The sequence below is a fragment of the Phyllostomus hastatus genome, unplaced genomic scaffold (assembly GCF_019186645.2).
Source record: "Phyllostomus hastatus isolate PE091 unplaced genomic scaffold, TTU_PhHast_1.1 phas_contig_29, whole genome shotgun sequence".
Taxonomy (NCBI): Eukaryota; Metazoa; Chordata; class Mammalia; order Chiroptera; family Phyllostomidae; genus Phyllostomus; species Phyllostomus hastatus.
In genome coordinates, this window is record NW_025333835.1 from 6,126,976 (window position 1) to 6,150,227 (window position 23,252).

Here is a 23,252-nt window from a genome sequence, read left to right on the forward strand (position 1 = left end):
GCAGAAAAAAGCAGTGGTTGACCATCTCAGGTGCACAGGTGGCAGCTGGCAGACCCTGAGCATGGGGTGGCAACGGGCAGACCCAGTGAGGCGCGCAAGGCTGCTGGCTGACCATGGACACACATTCTAGTGCAGATAAACCAAGTGAAAACAGGGAGCAAGACAGACCGTACAACCCAGGGCCCCAGTGCCAGGAAATAACACCTAAATGCACCAATTGAAAACACTTGTGGGGGTTGAGGTGCTGGGAGAGACTCCCAGCCTCACAGGAGAGTTCGTTGGAGAGACCCACAGGGTCCTAGAACGTATACAAGCCCACCTACCTGGGAACCAGCACCAGAAGGGCCAGTTTGCTTGTGGGAAGTGACGGAAGGGACTAAAATATGAGAGTGGAGCAAACACCATTTTTCCCTCTTGGACCCCACCCCCACATATAGTGTCACAATCCAGCAACTGGGTTGCCCTGCCCTGTGAACACCTAAGGCTCTGCCCCTCACTACATACCAGGTGTGACCAGACCCCCCCCCAACAAAAAAAAATGGCTCAAACGGAAGAACAGATCAAAGCCTCACAGCCAATACATCTAAATGACTAAGAGATAGCCAACCTATCAAATGCATAGTTCAAAGCACTGGTGATCAGGATGCTCACAGAATTGGTTAATTTTGGTTGCAAATTAGATGAAAAAATGAAGGCTACACTAAGTGAAATGAAGGAAAATGCACAGGGAACCAATGGTGATGGGAAAAAAAACTGGGACTCAAATCAATGGGGTGGACCAGAAGGAGGAAAGAAACAACCAAACAGAAAAGAATGAAGAAACACAAGTTCAAAAATATGAGGAGAGGCTTAGGAACCTGCAGGACATCTTTAAATGTTCCAACATCCCAATTATAGGGGTACCAGAAAGAGAAGAGGAAGAGCAACAAGTGGAAAACTTATTTGAACAAATAATAAAGGAGAACGTCCCCATTCTGGCAAAAGAATAGACTTCCAGGAAATCCAAGAAGCTCAGAGAGTCCCAAAGAAGTTGGACCCAAGGAAGAACCCACCAAGGCACATCATAATTACATTACCCAAGATTAAAATGAAGGAGAGAATTCTAGAAGCAACAAGAGATAAGGGGATAGTCGCCTACAAAGGAGTTCCCACCAGACTGTCAACTGATTTCTCAAAAGCGACCTTACAGGCAAGAAGGGGCTGGAGAGAAGTATTCAAAGTCATGAAAGGCAAGAACCTACATCCAAGATTGCTCTATCCAGCAAAGCTTTCATTTAGAATGAAAGGGCAGATAAAGTGCTTCTCAGATAAGGTGAAGTTCAAGGAGTTCATCATCACCAAGCCCTTATTATATGAAATGTTAAAGGGACTTAGCTAAGAAAAAGAAGATAAAAAAATATGAACACTAAAATGACAACAAATTCACAACTATCAACAACTGAACCAAAAACAAACAAACAAACGAAGTGAACAGCTAGAATAGGAACAAAATCACAGAAATGGAGATCACATGGAAGGTTATCAGTGGGGAGGGAGCAGGGGGAGAATGGGGGAAAATGGTACAGGGAATAAGTATAAGTAGTAGGTACAAAATAGACAGGGGGAGGTTAAGAACAGTATGGGAAATGGAGAAGCCAAACAATTTACATGTACAACCCATGGACATGAACTAAGAAGGAAGGATCCTGAAGGGGGAGGGGCAGTATAGGGCAGAGGTGAATAAAGAGGAGAAAAAATGCAACAACTGTAATAGCATAATCAATAAAATATACTTTAAAAAATTAAAATGAATCAACCATTGAATGCATAAGTAGAACAGATTGATGTATGAATGTGTAAACATGTAACTCATGCATCTGTTAGATCATTTACAAAATATTGTGGGAGCACAAAGGAGAAAACAGTTCTTCTTTTAATAATGGAGGACTGAAAGACTTTGCAGGAGATTCACTGGGTGGGGAAGACCAGCAAATCTGGAATGAGAAAGTGACGTGCTCTGAACTAACAGGAAGTTCAACAAAGCTGGATTGTATGGTCTGTGGTGGGAGGTGGTATGACCCACAAGGCTTTAGTTAGTTAGACCAAAATCAAGGTACAAAAGTATATTCTATTAGAATTTATTCTGTGAGGGCTGGTATGCTATTGAAGGGTTTAAAAAAAAGAATAGTAAGAGGTAGAAAATGTATGAAATATCTTTAAAGAAAGGCATCATTCTTTAATTGAGAAATCAAATGTTGGCAGAATTTTTAAACTCATAAACATACACATTAGAACAAGCATGGCTAATAAGTCATAATTTATTGTAGAGCTTGGTTTATCCCTTTCAAATAATATATATCATCTTGTGTAGGTAAAACCTGAACTAGGTAATCAAACTTACACTAAAGTAATCAAAATATGCAGGATGGCATTGGTTTGTTTTTGAAAGAGAAAAAAAGAAATTTGTGGTTTATGACATTATTGCAAACCTTACCATTCTTAAGGATTCTGGCATTTAATTTTTTAAAAACTTATTTCAGAATGATTTGAGGCTTATAGAAGAATTGCATAAATATTATATAGTACAGAAAGTTCTTGTATATTCATCACCCAGCTGCCACTAATGTTAACATCTTACATAATCACAGTTTAGTGATCAAAACTAAGAAATTAACATTGGTACAATACTATTAACTAAACTATAGACTTTATTAGGATTTTCATAGTTTTTCCATTAATGTCCATTTTCTGTTCCATGATCTGTCCAGGATATACTACATTGCATTTAGTTGTCATGTCTCCTTAATCCTCTCAAAATCTGTGATGCTTCCTTGTGTTTTTTGGCTTTGACACTGTGAAGAGTGCTGGTTAGGTATTTTGTTGAATGTCCCTCAATATGATTTTGTCTATATTTCCTCATGGCTATGGACTGGAACAATGGGTTTTGTGGGTATTGGAATTTTTTAAAAAATTGTTTTATTTCTTAAATGATCATTATAAAGTAAAATGGACCCTTTTGGGGTATATATTTCTTTGAGTTTTAACACACATATTTGTGTGGCCCCCACCATAATCAGGATATAGAACACTTCCATCACCCCCCAAAAGTCCTTCGTTTTCTTCCTATATAGTCTCATCCTCCCCCTATTTCATATCCTTTCTACCACTGATCATTTCTTCATCATTACAATTTTGTCTCTTCGAGAAGATTGTATAAATGGAATCATAGTATGTAACCTTTTGACACTGGCTTCTTTCACTCAGCATAATGCTTTTGAGAGTCTTCTAACTTGTGTTTATCAATAGTTCATCCCATTTTATTGTTGTGGATGTACTACCAGTACGTTTGTTTACTTTTTTTTTTTAAAGATTTTATTTATTTTTTTAGAGAGGGAAGGAAGGGAGAAAGAGAAAGAGAGAGAGAGAGAGAGAGAAACATCAATGTGAGGTTGCTGGGGGCCATGGCCTGCAACCCAGGCATGTGCCCTGACTGGGAATCGAACCTGCGATGCTTTGGTTCGCAGCCCGCGCTCAATCCACTGAGCTACACCAGCCAGGGCTTATCTTTACTTTTTTGATAAGTGTTTGAGAACACATTATGGTTACACTATAATAAGCAGTTTAAGTGAATTTATTTGTGAGATAAGGATTGTTATTCCTTTTACAGAAGTTGAAACAGAAGCTCAGCATTCTATGTCATAGAACTAGTTAATAGTGGACTTGGGACTCAAACCTGAGCCACCCAATCTAAAGCCAATTGGACTTTTAACCATTGGACAATGTGACTAGTTGCTAATGTTACTTTCTTCATTTCTCTGTTTTGATCAGCAATGTAATTAAAAGACATTGAAATTTTTGTTTCTTTAATATATCCTAAAATTCCCCTATTTTTATTTATATTAAGTTTCCCTATTTATATCTATCTCTTTTTTGTATTAAAGAGCAAAAATAAGAGCATGGTATTTATTTCATGTTGTTGAGTTTTAGCCTTCAGGGCTAAAGCAAAAAGTCAAGCCAAGTAAATTATCAGTGCACCTTCAATTATGAATTAACATGGAGTACATCCATTATAAAAATTAGAGCTGTAATACTAAGCGTTTTCTTAATCTCCTTGTAAATGGGGTCTTTAATTTGTTTAATTTATTTTATAAATAGTAAGTATCAGATAAGAATATACGTAAGAGACTTGCTTTCTATCATATTGTCTTAAATTTTGGTAATGGCAAAAGACTCTTTTAATAGCATAGAGCTTTGAAGTATTTAAGGTGAACTTTTTTGGACTTGTGTTAAAAGACCATTTGCCTAAATATCTGACTGCCATAAGATTTAAAAAAAAATTATGGAATGTAAGTTCTAGATTTTGGGGGGCTGGTTGTGGGTTTTTTCTTTCATTAGTAAAGTATAATTGGATTTTTGAGGATTTTCTAAAATTTTAAGTTACTCTAAATATGTGGTAATTTTATGTATTACTCTCAATAAACAATATAAATATTTGATGAGCAGACACCTTTTTAAAACTTAGACTTAATGTGATTTTTGTTCTCAATTCCTCAAGCACTATTCAGAGGTTTTAGAGAGATTAGAGAATCAAAAAGTCAGAACTGAAATGGATCTTCAAAATTACTAGATCTCTAGACTCTCCCAATATTTTTACGAAAAAGGAAATGGAAATCCTATGGTAGTTTGAAGTAATTTGTTCGTAGTCACAATTGTATGTAGAAGCTGCATGATACAATTCTGCCCTCAGGTGGGTTACCAGTTTATCAATTTAGACACAGATTTGTACGTAATAAGTGCAGTACAAAATGGTATGTTTTGGGCAGTAGAAAAGGCACTGCTTTTCATAAACAACAATAACCACAACTCACTACTCCTCCCCCCAAATCTTTTCTTGACCCCTTCACAACAAGATTACTTTCTACCTTTAGTTTCTCACCTGTCATTCTTTCTTAAACTCTCTCCCAGCAGATGTTTTGTTTGTTTTAATATATTAATATATTTTTATTTATTTTAAATTTAATTTTTAGTTTTTATTCTGTTACAGTTGTTCCTGCTTTTTCTCCTTTTCCTCACCTCTTCCCAGCCTCACCCTCTCCCTTGCCCAAGCCAGTTGTCCCTGTAGGCTGTGCATAAATGTTCTTTGGTTAATCCCTTTACCATTGTTTCTTTTCTCTTCTTTTTTAAAAATATTCACAGTATCATGAAAAACTCTTCTTTCAAAATCAGTTGTGATGGCCATGTTGCTAAATTCAACTGTCATTTTATTTCTCAGACTTCATCTTATTTGATTTGTTATCATTTGACACAGTTCCTCATTCCCTCTTGGAAACACTTTTTACTCAAATTCCAGGATAATACCAGATTCGCCCTGCTTTTCTGTTGCATTTCTGAATATGTCTTTTCTGCCTTCTTTGCTTGTTCTACCTCATCACCACTACCTCTAAATATTTCAGTGTCCCAAGAGTCTGTTATTGTTACTTTTTGTATCTGTAGCTTTAATATCATATATATTTAAATATATAATATATATTTTATATATTTATATAAATATATAGCAAATACTTATATTTATAGAAATATTTATATATTTCTATAGATATATATTTATATAAATATTTAATAAATATTATAAATATCATTATAAATATTAAATATTTATATATTTATATTTATATAAATATATAAATATATTTTATATATTTAAATTTATATTAAAAAATATATAAACGACTCCCAAATTTATATGTCTGGCCAAGACCTCTACTCTGGGCCTAAGACTTTGTCTTCAACTCCAATTGAACAGTATATCCAGTTGGACAATATATCCAATTTGACATCTGAACTTGGATAGCCAATGAGCATCCGAAATTTAGTGTGTTGAAAACTAACTTTGTGATATTCTCCTACCCCAAACCATTGCTATATGTAGTCTTTCCTACTTCAGTTTTATCAATTTACAGCCTTCCAGTTGCCAAAAATGGAGTTTTGAAGCCTTTCTTTCCCATGAAACACATTTTCCATCCATTCAGAAATCTCCTTGGCTATATTCCTATTTAAAAAAAAAGTCTATAATTTAATTATGTCTTTCTCCTCTGTTGCCTCCTTTGTCTGAATTATTATTATCTTTTCTGGGTTATTGCATTATCTTCTCGCTCTCATCCTTGCCCCATGTTGTCTGTTTTCATAAGATTTTCAAGGCAAATCTTATGACTTATTATATACTCAAAACTCTCCAATTAAAATCTGTGAACAGGCGTTCTGTATTAGTTTTAGTAGTCTTCTGCTCCTGTTACTACTCTCCTCTTCATTTTCTCTTCTTGAACTACACTTGTCTGGACACTTTCCTTGAACATCATATCAGGGAAACTCCCTTTTAGAGTGTTTGCACAGGCTTCATTCTGCCTGGAATGTTCTTCCTTGGATATATGTACATAACCAGAGGTCTTTACCCAAAAGTAACTTGTCAAAAGTAAGTCTTCCCTGCTTGGTTTATTTAAAATGTTATGTTCTTCTATTTGTTAATTTATTTTTTTCTCTTCTTTGTCCTTATCACTAGCATACTATATATTTTGTTTATATCTTTTACATAAAATTAACATATATTTTATAATGTTTGTCTCTCTCCCTTGCTAGCTTATAGGCATTATTGTGGGTAGAGATAGTTTATCAATGTACCTCTTTTCTTCACTGCTGTACAGTAAGGGCCTAGAATAGTGCCTGACACATAGTAGGTGCTCAGGAAATATCTAAATGAATGAGCACCTAGGATTACATTAAATTAGTCATTAACTTGACATTGGTCAAGTCACTTCTTTCTACAGACTATCCCTCTAAAATGGGGCTGTTGAGGGAAGCCTTCGTGCAGAGAACACATTTGAATTGAGACTGAAGATGGATCAGTAGGCCGAGAGAAGGGATAGGGTAGGAAATAAATGCTTTCCAAATTTAGGGAAGGCAAACAAATAGAAACGGTGCAATCCAGAAGATATCAGAAGGCTGGAGTGTGTGTGTGTGTGTGTGTGTGTGTGTAAAAAGAGTGTAAAAGAGAGAGGGAAGCAAAGATAGGTAGTGGGGAGAGGTAAAGAGTGGGGAAGATAGGGCTGGAAAATAGTTAAATTGAAGTCGTACTGTGAAAGCATTGGAGAAACCATAAAAACTCTAGCTTTAAAATTTTAACCTCTAGGGAATCGGTTTGTTTTTCAGCCATGAATGATAATCAGATCATTCACAGAGTTGTTCTTTAAGGAAGAGTTCTCTGATAGCAGAGTGAAAGGTGAATTGAAAATAGGCAGTTGGTGGGAGGGTAAGGGATAGTTAGGATGTTGTGACATTATTATATTCATATGATATGAGGCTTTTGCCTGAAGAATAGCAAAGGAGGAGTTTTGGTTTTCCTCTCCATAATTAAAGATTACTGAATAGTAAAGTGACAAGTATCTTTTTGAGTGGCTGCTGTGTGAGGAGCACAAACTACATTATGTACTAGGGGTACAGAGCAACAGAGCAGTGATTCTTACAAGCCTGAGCTCTCTACCCACACTACTGAATCTGTTTTGAGGTTAGGCATGTATCTTAAAAAACACTTTATATAATTCAGAGGTGCATCCTTGGCTACAATCCACTGAAGTAGAAGATATATTGTCTTTAATATTGAATTTAAAATTTAATTATAGGATAAAATATGCCTATATGAAACAATTTGAGATTACAATTAGCATATTACCTGGGAGCAACATAAAGAATATAATTGTACAATCAATTCTTGGTTATTTTTCACAAGAGTGGAAAGAATAACACACCTCAAATAACATGATAGTAGAATCTTATAACAGTTAATTACCTGAGTTCAGCTATATCAAATCATGGGTCAAATCATGTTTTTTAAAAATATTTCAATGTGGTAAAATCCTGAAATGCTAGAATTTACCCTCAGTGAAATGTTTTAGATAAGTTACTCAATCTCGTCTCTGAGTTTCTGTTATGTGTTGGGGCCCTGTCTTAGTGGTAGGAACACAATAGTGAACAAAACCATACAGAACCTTGGGCCATTTTGCCTTTGGTATGCTTTTTTTAAAAAAAAGACTTATTTATTTATTTTTAGAGAGGGAAGGGAAGGGAGAAAGAGAGAGAGAGAGAAACATCAATGTGCGGTTGCTGGGGGCCATGGCCTGCAAACCAGGATGTGCCCTGGCTGGGAATCAAACCTGTGATGCTTTGGTTCTCAGCCCATGCTCAATCCACTGAGCTACACCAGCCAGGTGGTATACTTTTTAAAACACACAGACACTTGTCCAGGAGGACCTTCCTTGTGGATGGGTCCTAATAATCTGTGCAGAAGCAGGAAGGAGGCCTTGGTTTAATAAAGCTAGTAATAGATAATAGAGGATTAACTATGTTTTACATTAAGGTCACATTTGGAAATGCTACACATTGCTCATGGATTCATACTTTGAGAGGTATTAGCATGAACAAAATTAGTTCTGTCTCACTGAAAGATTTATAACAGTAAATCTCGGTCTTTTAAATTTTATTCTTATTTTTAAACAGTAGAAATATTAATTTGGGTCATTTATCATTTTAATGGTTTGATCTTCTTTCATCTCTGGTAATGATAGCATGTTAGTGCCTGACCTATGGTCAGAGTCAAACCACGCCATTTTTTTTTTTAAGATTTTATTTACTGTATTTTTTTGGACCGTAAGACACACCTAGGTTTTAGAGGAGGACAACGGAAAAAACCTGGCTGGCGTAGCTCAGTGGATTGAGTGCGGGCTGGGAACCAAAGCGTCCCAGGTTCGATTCCCAGCCAGGGTACATTCCTGGGTTGCAGGCCATAACCCCCAGCAACCACACATTGATGTTTCTCTTTCTCTCTCTCTCCCCCCCTCTCTCCCTCCCCTCCCTAAAAATAAATAAATAAAATCTTAAAAAAAAAGAAAACAGGGAAAAAATTTGAAGCAAAAATGTAAAATATTTAATAACATAAATAACATAATACTTTACCAATGTAAATGTAAACAGAACTCAACAGCAGCATTAACAACCATTATTCCTCCCAAATTTGAGGAGGGGTACGTCTTATAATCCTAAAAATACGGGTATTTATTTTTAGAGAGAGGGGAAGGGGAGAGATACCAGTGTGTGGTTGCCTCTCATGTGCCCCCTACTGGGGACCTGGTCTGTAACCCAGGCATGTGCCCTGACTGAGATTCAAACCCACCACCCTTTGGTTTACAGCCCACACTCAATCCACTGAGCTACACCAGCCAGGGCACCAAGCCCTTTTTATGCCCAGGTTCCTTAAATATGGAAATTAGACTACTCTATATTTTCATGTACTAAAAGTTTCAAATTTGAGTTCAAGGATAAGCAGTAATAATAAATAGGAAGAAATCAGTCCAGGCTGACACAGTAAATTCTTTCTGTAAGTTCTGTTTTCAAGAAAGAAAGAAATAGTGTCTTTAGTGGGCATTTAATAAATTCATTCAATCCACCTAATTTTTCTCAGCTAATTCAAATATAAATAATGAAAATTACCCAATACAGCCATGCCAGCTTTGTAATGCAGCCATGCCAGCCATACCAACTTAAGGTATATATAGTGATTTGATATATATCAAATTTTAGAAATAAAAGAACCCACAGTACATAAGTCTTAAGTTGTCACATTTTATTTATGTGGGAGTTTAAAGTTTGTCATCTGTAGTATTTAATACTAGTTGCTTCTACTATGAAGCATGCTGATAATAACAGATAATGTTTATGAAGTGCTTACTAAGTGCCCAGTACTATATTAAACACGTTATACACATGAACTGGATGTTTTTAAAACGTCAGGTTGATTGAGGTATAGTTCACATATAGTAGAATTTTCCCTATTTATGTGTATAGTTCTGTGGTTTTTGACAACATACGTTGATCATACAAGTGTTAACCAATGGTTGTTGGTGCCAATTGCCAATTCATCAGTCAACAGGAGTCCCCAGTTTGGGATGTGGTGAAGAAGAAAACTATTTAGTGCAAAACAGCTCAACTGTGATAAAGCATGTGATAACATGACTGTGCTGTGGTCTTTACTGGTTTGCGCTGGTCAGCGCTGGTCTGCTCCACTCTGTTCTGATCTGCTCTCTGCTCCCACAGCACATCTTCAGTGTTTCTGCTCAGCCAGGAAACCCAGTTCATTCTTTAGCGGAAAGGGGAAAGTGTACTTACAGAGCTTCTGAGGAGCTGGCTTATATAGACAGAAGTCCCTGCCCCAGCCCCTGATTGGGCTGTCCTCATGCCAACAAGGACTACAAATCCTTGCAGTTTGATTGGTCCAAAAAGGCACTTTCCTGATTGGCCAGAATGGAGCTTCTCTGATTGGTTGGTGAAGATGTTGATGGGAGACTATAGCTGCACAGCCCCGATTAGGTGGGGAAAGCCTCAGTCCTATTGGTTGAAATAGGATTCCAGGAACTCCTTTATAAGGGTTGGCTCAGATGACACATGACACAAATAAAGTGCAGGCAGGCCAGTTCAGAGGCAGGTAGTTTGGTCAGGTATCTCCCTGAAGTGCAGTTTGCGTTAGAGGTCCCTGTGTAGAAATGCCTGCTTGGCTGTTTAAAAAAAAAATGTCAGGTTAGCCACCAGTAGGCCCCCATGCCAACCCACCCCCCATTTTAAAAAAGATTTTATTTATTTATTTTTACAGAGAGGGGAAGAGAGGGAGAACGAGATCAATCAGTTGCCTTTCACACATCCCACAACCAGGGATCTGGCCTACAACCCAGGCATGTGCCCTGACTGGGACTTGAACCAGTGACATTTTTGGTTTGCAGGGCAGTGCTCAATCCACTGAGCCATACCAGCCAGGACTAGAAAAGTCTTTCTTATTAGGTATCTTCTTTCTCAGAATCCACATAACCAATACCATAATCACCATAAAGAACATTTCTATTCCCCTAATAGTTCCCTTGTTCTCTTTTGTAGTCAATCCCCTTCCCTCATTTCTAGCCCAGGGCGACCACTGATAGGGTTTCTGTCTTTTTTGTTTGGCCTTTTCCAGAATGTCATATAAATGGAATCATAGAGTATGTATTTTGAGTCTCACTTATTTCACTCAGCCTGATATGTTTAGATTCATACATGTTGTAGCATTTATCAGCACTTCAAAAGTTCATACCGTTTTACTACTGATAGCATTCCATTGTATGGATAGAAGACAATGTGCTTAGCCATTCATCAGTAGATGGACATGTGAGTTTTCAGTATTAGGTGGTTAGGAGTAAAACTGCTATAAATATTTGTGTAGAAGTTTATTTTTTTCTTAATAGACATATATCTTCATTTCTCAAGAGTAAATATCTAGTAGTGGGACTTCTGGATTATTATATAATAAGTATATGTTTAGCTTTATAAGAAACTGCCAAACTGCTTTCCAAATAGGCTGTTCCATTTTGCATTCCCACAAACAATATATGAGGGTTGTTTTTTGCTCTATATGCTCACCAGCACTGTTTTTTAAAGCTATTCTAATGATATATAGTGGTATTGTGACTTTAATTTGTATTTCCTGATTGAGTAATAATGGTGATCTTTTCTGTGCTTATTCCCTGTCTGTATCTCTTCTGTTCAGTGGTTTAACTGTTTTAAAAAATTGATTTGTTTTCTTATTTTTGAGTTTAAGTTTTTTATAGAAAATGGACTGATTTTAATTCTCCCAATAATCCTTTGGGTACTGTTAGCCTAAATTACAGATAAAGAAGTTAAGGCACAGGATTATTATGTAATCACCAGGGTTATACAACTAATAGGTGGGAGAGCTGGGATTTGAACTCAAGGAGATTGGTTCTAGAACCTGTGCTGTTTTGCCTTTTTTTTTTCTTTCCCCTGTGTGGATTGATTTCTTGGAACTGTAAGTACAACCAGGATTCAGTTCCTGTGGGTGGTAAAATGGTACTAATATGGTGTGCCCCTGGTCAAAGAGGCAATGTATTATAATAGCAACTCTGGAATCATCTCTTTAGCAATAGCTAAGATAACTTGTTGCTATTGAAGAGGGGTAATTATTTGCATTTTGTGTCTCTTACTTGCCTTCTATATGTGTGTGGCCAAAAACACTTCTTTTAAATTACAGTCCAAATACCTGTCATTATCAAGTAATCAGTTTTATATAAATGGATTTTCTCAGTAGCAGAAGCTTATCCTTTTATGTACCCATGATTCATAAAAAATTTCACATACTTTAAGTCATTCATTTTGTTTTTTAAAAACCTTTATCATGATAATGCTGACTTTGAGGCACTCATCTGTATGGTGATATGCTTTTGGAGAATGTAGAATGTGTTGACCTTATAGGGTAGCTTCAGATCCCAGTACTTTTTACATTATATGTATTTATACAGTAGTTTTGTAGTTTTTAATTTTTTCCTCTCATTATCAGCTTCGTCACTTGTTTCTTTTGACATCACACATTCCCTATTCTCTCTCACTTTTTGTAATTTTTAATTAGCTAAAAGATAATCAAATTACTAGGCTTATATGGATATTGTCTAAAATAAGTTTCAGCTCTGGGAAACGACTTGGGTTTTCCAGGAAGCATTTCCTGTGACTGCTCAGAAGACCTTTTCTTTGAGTTTGGGTATTGAATAGTCATTCTGGATAAATGAGCTAAATTAAACAAAATATGGCACTTGGCAATAGAAAAGTGATATGTTTTCCTTTTTAGCATAATTTTTATTAATAATTTATTTAACTGCGGGAATTATTTTAATAACAAGATAAACAAATCAAGCAATGTCCAGTGGAATGGAATAAATAGGTACTTAATAGGCAGCAAGTTGGTTCATTGTCATTACATTTTGTATCAGTTTGTACAGTTCCTAAGTCAGTGACAGCTTGTCCTCCCAGCTGTGCGTCTTGTAAGGCAGAATAATTACTTCCAAGTAATTAACTAAAGGGAGAACATCTAGCCACTTACTTTTTATAAAATATTAGGATGAAGGCTAGCTAGTGACTTGCACTTCATCATTTAAAGTGCTTTTGGAAGGCATTAGTTTTCAAGCTATTTTGATCACTTTAAGCTCTTAGGATAAACTAATAAATATTCACACATGGGGGTAGGGTAAGTAATGTAGTAATGTTTCAGTTGCATGGGTACCTTATCAGATATATGGTGGCTTAGAGAGCAAAACTTCACTGGCCACACCTTTTGTTGGCACCCTTAGGCTAGATGTGTATGGTACAAGTCCAACACATAGTATGCTTTCATTTATGTTTGTAAGGTATAGAAAATTGTGGCCATGTCTTGGAAGTAGTAGAGCTATGAACCATGATTGCATTTATAATTATTTTAAAATAGGGTTTTAACAAGCTTGCAGTTCTATTTAAAATAATTTTGTTACATTAAACTTTAGTTCCTTTCTAACCCCAAGTTTGGTATTATCTTTTAGTATAAACCAGATTAATTCTCACTTATTTTTCCACTGAACTTTGAATTTTCTAGTGGATATCTATTTAATGTACTTATAAATCTGCATCTGATATTGCAGTTTGCTAGCTGTTCCAGAGTACACAGTAATATACCCCTTTCATATAAAGGTTAATGAGTAGCCAGGTTAAATTCACCAGTTCATTGTTACTTACATTAAAAGCTAGAAAGTTTGCTATCTTCCTTCCATTCTCTCCCATGCTTTTTTCCTTTGTTTTATTTACTTGATACATTAAAATTACTTTTAAAAATTAAGATTTAAAAAATACAACATACAGTTTTTAATTTTGCCTTCTTGTAGATTCTGATTGTATTTTATTATTAATTTTAATATGGTAATTAATATGAGCTGAGTAATGGTTTAATCAAGGTAAATCTTGCTCCTAGGCTCTACCTTGCTCCTTTTTCTATACCTCTCCCGGTTTTTACCTGTAGATTTGCATGTTTGACCTAGCAGAATAATTGGGTCCACAGCAACATGGGCGTGCCTCCCTTAGAAACACTTAGTTTCATGTATGACTCATAAGCTGAAGCACAGACACCACTTCCCCAATCTACAGGAGCCATTTTAACAGCATAAAACTTGCCGGATTGCTTTTTTATTTTCAAGCCCAAAGGACAATATTTAAAGATAATGAGAATATTTGAAGGTAATGTTATGATTTTGGGTGTTTGCTTCTGGCTGTTTCCTGAGCTGGTGAATGGAGGGTGGTTCTTACCTGTCGAAGAACATGGCTGAATGTGTTCTCTAAGTCTGAGAAAATGTAGTCAGTCACATGCCTGATTGTACTTTTTAACTACTAGGGAAAACAAAGCATTCAAATACTGGAAAGTTTTAGATCTTCTTGGTAAAGCATTTTTTATGTTTTGTGTAATGTTTTTTTTTCCTGTGTGACTTGGGAATAAAGGAAATTTTTCTTTCTTTTTTATATTGCAAGGCAAACTGAGTCAAATTTTAATAAAAAAAATGTAATTGTATTTTCAGGGTAGCCAGAAGTTACAGTTAAATAAACTGTACTATTCATGTGTGATATTCATGTTAAGAAAAAAATTCAGAAACAATGGTTTTGTTTTGGCATTTTAGTTTAGGGGATGTTTTGGGACAACTCAGTTATAGGTGTTGCTCCTTGACTGTTCTATCCTTTTTTTCTTTCTCTTACGTTAATGAAATGATACTGAACATTGAATTTTGAAATGGAAGTTTAAGTAAAATGAAAGCTTATTTAGATAACAAGTAAAAGTGACATAAAGAGGAAGAAAGACTAGAATGATTCATTTACTTTTAGAAAAAAATAATAAAGTTCTATAATTCACACTGAAAACTTGTTCTGAGTAACAGCCTTAGAAGCATAACTAGATTCTAAGAAAACACAGTATTTCATTTTGTGTAAAATAAAAAAAGGTAAAGAGTATTGGCCTTTTTTTTTCTGTTCTTAATATGTGCTTGTTTTGTATTTTAACATGTGCTTGTTTTGTATTTTAACAAGTAATACCTTTTATAATAGAAAACATTGTCCAGTCTTTTCCTGAAATATTTATCATTGAAATTATGAGACTTTGGCAATTGTACATTCTGGTGTGCCTTGAAGTTCTAGGTACTCTGAGAAGCTGGATATAGTAGTATTTTAGTTATGAAAATTATTTATGGAACCAAAATTTGAAAGTAAAACTAGAATATGTAGTGATTATGAATAAAGTTTTTATAAATAAAACTTCCCAAGTCATTTATTATTGACTATGATAATATTTAGCCAGCTCTTCAGGAATTTGCTGTTACTCACTTTCTAAGTGCTTGAAGGCCTGCCAGATGAAAGGGAAGATAGAAAGCCAGTCAATTATTATTTCTTTAATATTTTGAAAGGATTGTTGATATTAACAGATCAATTTTGTGGTCTTATAAGATATGCACAGCAGACATTTTACTCTTAGCCATTAGCTATCATCTTTGTTTCAGTATTGCCAATTTGTTCAGCCTTTGAGTAATCAAAGGCTATATTTACTTCTAATCTGATCTGCATGAAAAATCTAATGAAACTTTTGTGCCTTAAAAACTTTTTTTTGAGTTTTTAAAAGCAAGGGACCCATATGAGAAAAATCAAGGGGCACACAAATAAGCAAATAATTAAGATTTTATTTATTAAAGAGAGTAGAAGAATTTAGTTTCTTAAAATCAAGATACTAGTAGAGTTTAAATAAAACAGTGTTCATATGTTTCAGTTTCTTTTTATGTGGAGAAGACTGAGGTGGGGCTTCAAGGAGAAGGGAGGGAAAAGAAAGCACAGAAGAAAGGAAAGGCCTTTAAGACTTACTAGGTAGTCACCTTCCCACTCTTCTCCTTTGATAAGGTTGGATTTAAGTTTAAACTGAGTCATCAGACTTAAACTTAGAATTACCAATTTACACAACTTTAGCACTAAAAAAGACTGAAGATCGTTCAACTGCTTCACTTTTATAAATGAAGGAACAGCCCCCAAAGGTCCTGTGACTTGCTCAAGGTTGTGCCTTGCTGAATGGCAGGGCTTCCAGCCTGGAGCTACTCATGCTAGTCCACTCCAACAAGTGATGCTTTGTTTGAAATGATCTGTATTTACTTAAGAGTAAATAAAACCTTAGTTAAATTGCTTGCTGATAATTTTGGTGATAAGATACAACCAAATGAATTAACCAAGGATTTTAAAAATGTGTTCAATTTAGTTTTCTTTTTCCTCAGAGAGATGATACATTTTTAAAAATTTCTACAACAGTTTTTTACCATTAGAAGTTTTTCATAGTTGAAGCATCATTTTTGACATTGGTTGTTTATGATGGGCCTAGCAAAGGTGAAAATATAAGAAATTGGGAATTTACTTTAAGTGTGTAAATAAAAAGACAGGTTTATTTCTGCTTTAATTTTACCTCATTCTTTTAGGGGGGCAAATACTGTTTAATATGATGCCTTGTTGTATTACAGTGTGTATGTGGTGGGGTATGTATAAAACTTTGGATGTGAGTATACAAAATATGGATGTTTCTAAGCTATAACATAATAGCTTGAATTTAACTTCCCCATAACTAGTAATCTCATTCTGTCATATCTTTTCTCTTTCTTTGAGAGTTTACCTACTGGGCACTTTTAGAATCTTCTGAGAAATACAAAATCTTTGTTTATTAATTTTTTTTTGTTTTATTGGGGTGATTTGTTTTATTGGGGTGATTGAAACAAAATCTTTATTAATTTGTTTTAGATCTTCCTTTCTTTGGGTCTGAAATTTGGATTTTTAAAAAATTACTTTGCATATGACTGTCGAATTGCCTAAATTCTGAGACTCCTATTCCAGTTCAGTATCAGATTTTCTACAACGTGGTTATCATTGTTCTAAGCAACAAACGGGGAACAAAAAGCTAGAAAATAGAAAACATTGGGTTCTATCCTCACAAACTTAGATTTTTACTGGGAAAAACAGCTTGATAACATAGGTGAAGTAAGTAAAGAATGGAACCAAACCACTAAGAAGTTAAATTCAGGTTCAGACTGCCTAGAGGTGAATTGTGACTGAGACTTAAAACAGGAAAGTTTATGGATCTTTAGGAAATACGAGTATAGACGAATGTGCATTTGCCTACGTTAAGAAGATTGTCCTCATCAACAAGGAAAAGAACATTAAGCTCTTGAGATTAGAGATGTTTTCTTCTATTTCTCTTTTTCAACCTTTGACAAACTACAAAGTATATATGAGTCGACTATTATTTGTTACATTAAACCCTTGACTACTCAGTTGGGCAGGTCCTGCTATATTGTTAGGAGTGGCAAATCTTTAAAAGGTATGTGGCCCTCAGCTTAATCTCTTGTCTGGTGTCTCTTCATTGTAACCATTCAAAGAAAAAAAATAACACCTACCTGGTAGTATACATTTTAAAGCAATAATTCCCAACCTTTGGTGTAAAAATCAACTGGCTTCAACCCAGGAAATTCTGATTCATTAGACCTAACATTTGATTTTTCAATCTGCATTGTTAGTAAGATGCTTGTGATATAGGTGCTTATACACCACACTTTCAGAAAAAGATTTGACAGATTTAGGAGGAGCGATTAATCAGTTATTTAGCATTGTAATGTATGAATTTTTAAGCAACAATATAGGAGTGGGCAAAAGTAGGTTTATAGTTGTGAGTTCGAATAACAGAGTTTATACTTGTATTATTATTTAGTCCTGTAGTATATATTTTTCCATATGACCAACTGTAAATCTACTTTTGCCCACCCTGTAATTGAAGCCCACAGCCCATAGTAAGTAAGAAAAGTGACTGCAGTAGTTTATTATCAATATTAGGACTTATTTATCCTCCTCTCCCTATCTATTGTCCCATTCTCTTCCATTTTTTGCTGGGCTGTATCTTTCAACTTTGTGGCTTTCCTTTTTTCCTCTTCTCTAATTCTGCTTTCCCCCTTCGACTCCCCAACCCACTGCCATATTGACCACAATATATAATGAAACTAATTATTTTTCCAATGTAATTGGCCCGCCCTGTATCTCTCAGTGAACCATTGCTCTCCCAATGTTAGTTTATTTTCTTATAAGTTCTATTTGGTGCTTTATGGTGTCTCTCTCTTTGTTTCCTTATCCCTGAGGTTCTAGGAAAAAACATATTCCCTTCCTGATTTATGATAGCATTTACAGTCTTTGAAAACCTCTCTGGGAAAATACACTATTATTATTTGTAATTGTTTGAGTCTTTGAGGGACCAATATTTTTCCCAATGTGATGCTTGGATATAATTTTTGAGGTTTCTTTCAACATTTAATTACATCACTGATTGTGTATTTATGGATTTTGCCTTGCATTACATCCCATCTAATGGGACATAGATGTTCATAGACTCTTGAATAGATGGGAAGAAGAGTCCCATCAGTTGAATGGTCTGAAAATAAGTATTGCTTTCATCAGTTGCATTTCCACCATATTATTTTGCTCTTTTGCTTCATCTAAATGATGAATACTAAATTATTCATCAACTCAAATGTTTAAAACAATTTTCAGCTATTGGAGCAATCTTTTTCTCCCTTTAGTATGGAGAACCTACTAAAGAGAAAATTTTTTGTGTCACTTTTATCTTTGTGTCTTATTCAATAGTCTGTATACTATACTAAAAATGACTGTTGATCTGTACTACAAATGTCTATACATCCCACATTTTATGGAAAAAATAACTTGTGCTATTTGTTTTGTTGGCAGAGAGGGAGAAATTATGCAGCTGAAATTTGGTTGTACAAATTTCTGTGCAGAAACATTTTAATTCCCTCTCTTCCAGTTTTAATACCTGAATTAATATCATATTCATCATCAGAAAACTTTTCCTAAACTTTCATTTTCACTTTTATTCATTTCACTTCAGAACCCTTTTTCCATTTGTCCTTTAATTGCTGAGGGGGAAGAGAGCTTGTTAAACTCTTTCTTAACTCCATATTTTGTAGCCTGATATTGATTCTTAGCATGAAAAAAAAAAAAGAAAATCCCTTTAGAGTTTGTATGAAGATTGATTTAACAAGTTTTTCAAAGTTTTAAAACTTTGAAACAAAGTTTTCAAAGTGCCCTGGCCAGGTGGTTCAGTGGGTTGGAGCCTCTTCCCATACACCAAAAGGTTGGAGCTTCAATTCTGGGTCAGGACACATACCTTGGTTGTGGGTTCAATCCTTGGTTGTGGGTTTTATCCCCAGCCGTGGTTTGTGCGGAGGGTGGCCAATCAACGTTTCTTTCTTTTTCTCTCTCTAGAATCAATGAACATACCCTCAGGTGAGGATTTAAAAAATTGTCAAAGTGATATATGTACATTGCTTAAAATCTAATAGAATAGAAGAGGCTATAGGGAAAATCAGCAACATTCCTCCTCTACTCAGTCCCATTCTCAGTCCTGCTGCCCAGAGGCAAATTTAGAGTACTTCTTTCATTTTATAAAATTTGTGTTTTCTTGGATCTATCCTCGTCCTGTCTTCTGTCCTATATATTTGAAGTTCTTCTGTGTAGCAGGAACCAGTATGATCTTTCATGATGTAAAGCCATCTGAAGTTCATTATCTATGTGATAGATGCCTTATCATATTACAGTCATAGTGTTTGTGTAAAGTTGAGTGGCACAGTTTTTTTAAAAACACATTTTATTGATTATGCCATTTCAGTTGTCCCAATTTTTCCCCCTTTGCCCCCATCATTATTCCTTTGTTTTAGAAAACAGTGTTATAACAAGGAAACCAAAAATTTTATAGTAAGCTCTGGCTGGTGTGGCTCAGTGGGTTGAATACCATCCTGTGAACTGAAAGGTCACTGGTTTGATTTCCAGTCATGGCACTTGCCTGGGTTGCTGGCTAGGTCCCTGGTTGTGGGCATGCATGAGGCAACCGATCGATGTTTCTCATGTGTGTCGATATCTCTCCCTCTTTCTCTTTCCCTTCCCCTCTCTCTAGAAATGAATAAATAGAATCTTTAAAAAATTTTTATAGTAAAACTATAAAAATGAGGTGTTGACTTAAAAATTGTTAATTTAACCCTTACTGGTGTGGCTCAGTGGATTGAGTGTGGATTTGTGAACCAGAAGGTCACTGGTTTCGATTCCCAGTAAGGGCACATGAATGGGTTATGGGTCAGGTCCCTGGTGAAGGGCGCATGAGAGGCAACCACACCTTGATGTTTCTCTCCCTCTCTTTCTCCCTCCTTTACCCTATTTCTAAATTAATTAATTATAATTGTTAGTTTATGTGCATGTTATTTTTATCAAAATGGATGCTTAGTATTATAATGGGACAAGTCATTATCCTTTTTTTTCTTTAAAACTGAAAATGTACATTTAGGAAAACATATAAAACATGTATAGTTTAAATATAATTATAAAGTGTTTACCCATGTCACAACAACCTAGGTTAAGAAATATAGCATGCTCATTACATTAATGAGAAGTCCCCAGTCCTGCTCGTGTTTGTTTATTCTTAAAAATAACTACTGTCTTGGCCTTTGTGATAAGCTTTTCATTTTAGTTTTACCCCTTTGAACTTTATTTAAGTGCAGTCATACTATACATATTCTGTAGTAACTTGCTTCTTTCATTCAACATTGTGAGATTTATTTTAATTGCAGTGTTGTGTTCCATTGTCCACCTATACCAAAGTGTATTTATTATGGCTTGTTGATGGTATTAGATTGTTTCCAGTTTGGGAACATTCCTGTGCTTGGTTGGTTACGGGAACTTAAGTGTGAGAGTTCTCTAGAGCAGTGTCATCACATTGAGGTATGTGAAGAGTTTACAAAGATTATGGAGAAAATGGGTAGTGTTAGATGATTTAGAGCAGATTTCCCTAACCTCTGGGCCACAGAGGTTAACCAGGTCACCCAGAAGGAGGTGAACTTAAATATAATGTGCTTCAGTCATCCCGAAACGACCCTCTCCACCCTGGTCTATGGAAAAATTGTCTTCATGAAACCAGTCCCTGGTGTCAAAAAGGTTGGGGATTGTTGATTTAGAGTTCTTTGTTATCTTTCCTAGGAACAGATGCCTGCTATTGATGCCTTTTTACCCACTCAGCTTTTACTATGATATATGGTCCAGGGGGGTAAAATCCTCCAGAGCTGTAAACAGATAGGCAATTGATGCATTTCACATTAAGTTGGAGACAAATATATTTGACTACTAAATAGTTTAGTGTCTGTCACTTTTTAACTATGATTCAGTTATTTCAAACACAATTTTTAATGAAAACAATAAAAAATAGATACAATATAGTTCAAGTTATATACATAAAACAATACTGTTATTGACACATATATATTAAAGGTATAAAAATATGGACAGACAAGGGCAACATCAATTTTAGAATAAAGGAGGGATAAAATGAGATTGCAGAGGGATATATAGGAGGCTTTAACTATATATAACTTTTTTTCCTTAAGAATCTGAAACAAAATATGGTAAAATATTAATGTAAAGCTGGGTGATAGGTATGAGAACATGCTCTCTTTCTCTTTGGTTGAACTATTTCATAATAAATTTTGCTATATAAACGTTAGTTTATTTTTGTCCCACATTTGTAAATAACTGAGAAATAATGTTTAATTTGATGAAGTTGATTTGAAAAATGGTGAATAGGCTCTATATCAGTGAAAAATGTTAGCTCACTATTTCAGTGAAATGTATTCAGTAGATTCAGAACTAAGTTATGTAACACTGTGTGTCTGTCCCATATAACTAATGAGATGGCTCTAGGCATACTTCTGATGGGTAACCTCCAGTTGAGATTTATTAACAAGTTGGAGCTATAGTTTGCTAGAAATAATTTAGTTTAGTCTTTAGAATCATCCCCCATTCAAACATTCAGAAACACATTTGAGAACAAAAAAAATCATTAAACAATTGATATATTGATTGATACTGATAAACTTTAAGTAGCTAATACCCCATTAGACTAATTGGATTTATTGACATAACCAGTGTTTTATCTTGCTTCCTTATTAGACTTTTCAGCAGTCAGGGCTCATTAGGCATTTTCTGATTTACACATTCCTCCTATTGTATTCTTTTCAATTGGGAGAACTTTTTCTTCCTTAAAATTTTATTATTGATTTTAGAGAGGGGGGGAACATAGAGAGAAACATCGATTTGTTGTTCCACTTATTCATGCATTCTTTGGTTGATTCTTACATGTTCCCTGACCAGGGATTGAACCCACAACCTTGGCATATCAGGACAGTGTGCCAACTAACCGAGTTATCCAGCCAGAGACTTAATTTGAGAACTTTCCGTTGCTGTGTATGATTTAGCTTCAGAGTGAATTAAAGAAGTGAGTTTTAAAACAAATTTAGCCAGAGATTTTCTTACAGCAATTTAGAACATACTCATGCTGATGAAACCATCACTGTGTCAGTGGTGATGATAGAGCCTGTGCCCTTTAGGAAACTTAGAAAGAGATTGTTGGGGTTAGGCCCCCCAGGTTTCTTGGTAAGATCTCCTTACATGGCATCTCTGAAATGAAGTATCTTCTGAAGAAAGGCAGCTTTTTGTTTGTTTGTTTGTTTGTTTTTGAGAGGCAACATTGCAAATAGGCTGCTTTATACATCCTACTTTTTAAATTATTTTTTATTTTTCAGTTACAATTGACATATTGTATTAGCTTTGGGTATACAACATAGTGGTTAGACATTTATATAACTTCTGAAGTGATCACCCCAATAAGTCTAGTAGCCATCTGCCACCATATGTAGTTACTGCAATATTATTGATTATATTACCTATACTGTATATTATTTTTAAGTATATTTTATTGATTATGCTATTACAGTTGTCCCACTTTTTTCTCCCCTTTCTCTCTCTCCACCCTGTACCCCCTTCCCTTTAGCATTCTCTCCCACCTTAGTTCATGTCCATGGGTTATATATATAAGTTCTTTGGCTTCTCCATTTCCTATACTATTCTTAACCTCCCTCTGCTTATTTTGTGCCTACCAGTTATGCTTCTTTGCACCTTTTCCCCCATTCCCCCAGCCCCTTCCCTGTTGAAAACTCTCCATGTGATCTCCATTTCTGTGATTCTGTTCCTGTTCTAGTTGTTTGCTTAGTTCGTTGTTTTTTTAGATTCAGTTGTTGACAGTTATGAGTTTGTTGTCATTTTACTCTTCGTATTTTTTATCTTCTTTTTCTTAGATAAGTCCCTTTAACATTTCATATAATAAGGGCTTGGTGATGATGAACTTGACCTTATCTGGGAAGCACTGTATCTGCCCTTCCATTCTAAATGATAGCTTTGCTGGATAGAGTAATCTTGGATGTAGGTCCTTGCCTTTC

At 35.2% G+C, this 23,252-nt stretch overlaps 1 protein-coding gene across 3 annotated transcripts in view; it reads left to right on the forward strand.

Annotated features, from left to right (window-relative positions):
* ELF1 (E74 like ETS transcription factor 1) overlaps positions 1–23,252 on the forward strand; it is a 125,662-nt gene that overhangs the window by 21,433 nt on the left and 80,977 nt on the right. The window contains exon 1 of one of the 3 annotated variants that reach the window (XM_045839005.1): positions 13,973–14,100. The exons of the other annotated variants lie outside the window; for them this stretch is intronic. The gene's annotated coding sequence lies outside the window, so the exon portion shown is untranslated. Of the gene's footprint in view, positions 1–13,972; positions 14,101–23,252 lie in introns of those variants that run through there. 3 annotated transcript variants of the gene reach the window in all.